This window comes from Hylobates moloch, unplaced genomic scaffold (genome assembly GCF_009828535.3).
Source record: "Hylobates moloch isolate HMO894 unplaced genomic scaffold, HMol_V3 SCAFFOLD_14, whole genome shotgun sequence".
NCBI classification, from domain to species: domain Eukaryota; kingdom Metazoa; phylum Chordata; class Mammalia; order Primates; family Hylobatidae; genus Hylobates; species Hylobates moloch.
Window position 1 is genome coordinate 80173025 of NW_026652289.1, and position 4978 is coordinate 80178002.

Genomic DNA, 4978 nt, shown 5'->3' on the forward strand with positions numbered 1-4978 from the left:
GTCTTGCTCTTTCACCCAGGCTGGAGTGCAGTGGCGTGATCTTGGCTTGGCTCACTGCAAACTCCACCTCCCGGGTTCAACTGATTCTCCTGCCTCAGCCTCCTGAGTAACTGGAACTACAGGCGTGTGCCACCACGCCCAGCTACTTTTTGTATTTTTAGCAAGAGACAAGGTTTCACCGTGTTAGCCACGATGGTCTTGATCTCCTGACCTCATGATCCGCCCGCCTCGGCCTCCCAAAGTGCTGGGATTGCAGGCATGAGCCACCACGCCTGGCCTCAAGCAGTTCTTTTTTTTTTTTTTTTTTTCTGAGACAGAGTCTTGCTGTGCCACATAAGCTGGAGTGCAGTGGCATGACCTCGGCTCACTGCAACCTCCGCCTCCCAGATTCAAGCAATTCTCCTGCCCCAGCCTCTGGAGTAGCTGGGATTACAGGCGCATGCCACCACATCCAGCTTATTTTTGTATTTTTAGTAGAGACGGGGTTTCACCATGTTGGCCAGGCTGGTCTCGAACTCCTGACCTCATGATTTGGCCTCCTAAAGTGCTGGGATTACAGGCATGAGCTACTGTGCCCAGGCCAGGCAGTTCTTTATAGCAGCTTGAGAACATACTAACGCATTGTGATATTCTTGGCCCCCCAAAAACAATTAAATTGAATTTAATGAGGAAATATCAGATAGCTTCAAACTGATGAAATTATTTTTATTTATTTATTTTTCTAGATGAAGTCTTGCTCTGTTGCCCAGGCTGGAGTACAATGGCACGATCTCAGCTCACCGCAACCTCCGCCTCCCAGGTTCAAGCAATTCTCCTGCCTCAGCCTCCCAAGTAGCTGGGATTACAGGCACGCACCACCACGCCTGGCTAATTTTTGTATTTTTAGTAGAGACAGGGTTTCACCATGTTGATCAGGCTGGTCTCAAACTCCTGACATCATGATTCAGCCTCTTTGGTCTCCCAAAGTGTTGGGATTACAGGTGTGAGCCACCGTGCCCAGCCGAAATTATTTTTAAAAATTGGACTGTAGGGGCCTGGCGTGGTGGCTCACTCCTGTAATCCCAGCACTTTGGGAGGCTGAGGCGGGAGGATCATGAGGTCAGGAGATCAAGACCATCCTGGCTAACAAGGTGAAACCCCGTCTCTACTAAAAATACAAAAAATTAGCCGGGCGTGGCGGCAGGCGCCTGTAGTCCCAGCTACTGGGGAGGCTGAGGCAGGAGAATGGCGTGAACCCGGGAGGCGGACCTTGCAGTGAGCCAAGATTGCACCACTGCACTCCAGCCTGGGCAAAGGGGCGAGACTCCGTCTCAAAAAAAAAAAAAAATTGAATTGCAGGTGCTCTTAAAAGATGACTATATCATGAAAGACAGAAAAGCTGTAGACAGATTAAATAAGTCTAACCATGACATGACAACTAAATGCAATGTGTGATCCTGGATTAGATATTGAACTGGAAAATAAATTTTTATAATGAACATATATTAGTTTTCCAAATAGAAAAACTAGTAAAATTTGAGTGTGGACTGTAGATTACACAATAACATTGTAACAATGTCAAATTTCCTGATTTTTATATTTGTATTGAGGTTATGTAAAATAATCTCCTTCTTAAGAAATACACACTCTAAGGTCAGATGCGGTGGTTCATGCCTGCAATCCCAGCACTTTGCCAGGCCGAATCGGGTGGATTGCCTGAGCCCAGGAGTTCAAGACTAGCTTGAGCACCACGGTGAAACCCTGTCTCTACAAAAAGTAGAAAAAATTAACCTGGCGTGGTGGTGTGCATCTGTAATCCCAGCTACTTGGGAGGCTGAGGTGGGATCACTTGAGTCTGGGAGGTCGAAGCTGCCGCTCCAGCCTAGGTGACAAAGTGAGACTCTGTCTTGAAAAAAAAGAATGAAAAAAGGAATACACACTCAAGAAGTATTTAGTGGTAAATTGGCAAGATGTCTGCAACTTACTCTCAAATGGTTGAGAAAAAAATGTGCACACACACACACACACATACACACACACACACACACAGAGCAGGCGCAGATGTGGCAAAACGTTAAGTGCGGAATGTGGGTGAAGGACATTAGGAGTTCTTATTACTCTTGCAACTTTTCTGTAAATTTTAAATGATTTCAAAAAAGTTTTGTTTTGTTTTTAATTGCTTCCAGCTTCTTCTTTGACAATTAAACTTATTTCCCTTCTTCCGCTCACTCTTGATCTGGGGTCCTTATTGGGCAAGAGTTTACATAATCTTGAACTTTACCAGTAAAATGATGTGGGGAAGATGGAAATTAGTATCACTCACAATGGGAATGAAGGGATTGGGGCACCGACTCTTGAAATAGTTGAAGAGGAAATGCTGCTGCCCCTTTTGGTGCAGTCTCCACTCGGTAAAGGACTGTGGTTTCAGGTCTGCCCCACCTCCCTTGTCCCACAGGGAAGGGAAAGCATTTTACTCACAGATCTCTTGTCATCATTATTTAATCTTAGTTTGGTCATTGGTAATTTAGAGGGAAGGAGGAAACACAAAAGGTAGCAAGAAGGACGTATATCCATACTGTGTATCAATCTCAACTTTCTTGAAAGGCCAGGCCATGCAAAGGTGTGAGGGAACCCCAATATAGATGGATCTAATAAGCTACTCTGAAACAATTTTCTTATTTAAATGCTCTGCATTGGACCACTGTGCGGTTAAATTTCTTTAATACCTGCAATAGTGCTTGTACAATACAGAAAAGCAGCCCAGTCCCCATATCCTTTGATGTAATTCCAGTATTTACAGTAGACAACTAGAGATTCTAATCCAGAGGTTTGGGTACAGATTTCACAATTACAGAGAGCTGGCATCAGTATTGTCTTCAAAGGACATTCACCAAAGGAGCAAAGCAAAAGCTGAGAATATTGACAAAATGCTTTGTTTAACCAAAAATTGAAGGGAAAACAGATTCCCTGAGAAGCCATCAGATTCAGAGCCAAGGGGAAACAAATTACAATGATAGCAAAGTAACAGCATCCAGTAGGTAACTAGCCAAAGTCGTACATGGTTTACTATAGACAAAGCCTGGAAGACTGGGGGCATAGAAGGCCTAAGATCTCAAGTTAGGCCATGCGCTTCCTACCCACCCATCAGGTCCCTGTAGTTTACAATTAGGTCTATTCATTCTGAGAACCCCACTAAAGCCCCTATTCTATAGAAGTCCAGTTGTCCCTAGTAGTTTGGGATATTTTTTGTCTGTGTCAAGAGGCATAGGTAGTCTGCAAAACTGGCTGCTTTCCAAAGCCAATGATAAAGAAAGAAGCATCGACCTCTCTCTCTCTCTCTTTTTTTGAGGCAGAATCTTGCTCTGTCACTTAGGCTGGAGTGCAGTGATGTGATCATAACTCACTGCAACCTCTAACTCCTGGGCTCATGCGATCCTCCTGCTTCAACCTCTGAAGTAGCTGGGTCTACAGGCACAGACTACCATGCCCTGCTAATGCCCAGGTATTTAAAATTTTTTTTGTAGAGACGGGGTCTTCCTATGTTGCCAGGCTAGTCTTGAGCCCCTAGGCTCAAGCAGTCCTCTTGCCTCAGCCTCCCAAAGTGCTGGGATTACAGGTGTGAGCCACTACACCCAGAAATACGCTTCTTAATCAATTTCACAAAAGATGAACAAAAAAGGCCAAGTCCTAAGCAACTGCGGAGTGTGCGAAGAGTGCCCTCCGTGGCATCCTTTCCCGATTTGTGTTCTTTTTTTAGAATTAGCTTGTTTCACTCTCAACTGCGAATGGTGAATGCCCAACATGGGCTTAAAAGCCTATTCTCATGAAGGGGTTTTAATCTTTATCAGGAATCAAAGCCTTAAACGAAGACTCAACTGTTTATCTGGAGCTGGTAGAGCAGGTTTGCTCATGAAGTCACACCCAGTTGGCATCACAGAGGCCCAAGAGCCTCTGTGCTGGAGAACTGAGCCAATTACTGTTCCCACCAAATTCTTTGCAGGTGTCAACCTGCCCTTTACAAAGGCTCAGCAGATGCACTGCTTACAAGATGTTTTATGTCAACGTGAAGTCTTTATAGGGGACCAGTCCCATCCTGCCTGAGATTCTACTACCCTGAAGCCTCCCTGGGACATCCTGTGAGAGGCTGATTATGCTCCTCAGTGGTAGGCTGAAGCTCTCCCATACTCAGGTACATATCTAATTCCCAGGACAACTAAACCAGCTATTTTTCCATCCTCTTAGCAAATGAGACTGAAAAGGACCTGGCCTACACTAAGACGCATGAAGTCTGGTGATTTTTAAATCCAGCTGCAGATGTAACCAAAAAGTTAAATAATGTCTGACAGGAGTGCTTCATCTTTAAAATCCTTGTTGTGTACCACACTACTGCTTCTTTGTGGACTTTTGTCCACAAAGGTCCTTTGATTCAGTTTGTTTATACGCACTTAGAGATTTCAATTAAATGTGGTTTTTAATAATCCTCATGCTCTCATGCATGTTAACTGTTTTATTTTTATGCATTACTATGACCTACACTTTGTTTTTAAAAATGAAGCTTTCAGATCATTTTCAGCTTCATTGCACCCTCAAGTGTGCTTTTCTGGCCTTCTCATTTTTGACTGAATTTGGAGAGGAATGAAGAAGTCATTTTTAGGCCCTGATTTGAAGGACCTATAAAAAAAGAAAGTCTTTCCACCCCCACCCCACCCCGCAACCCCCTGCTTGGAGGCAGCACAGCTGACCTGCTTGCGTCTTGGTGTGAACTGGGGATCTGAACGAAGGAAACTGGAGGCTGCAAAAGGGCTCTGGAAGAAGTTCAAAAGCAAATTTGTTTTCCACATTTTGCTCAGGTTTGCCCTGTGAAGAGATTAGAAAGCAAGATCTCTGAAAACAACATAAGAACCTTAATTCAATAGCCTGGAGAAAATCTTCAGCCAGTGAAGGGCTCTTACACAATTAGTCTTCCTAAGAACAGAGCATAAATAAATGGGTTCAAATG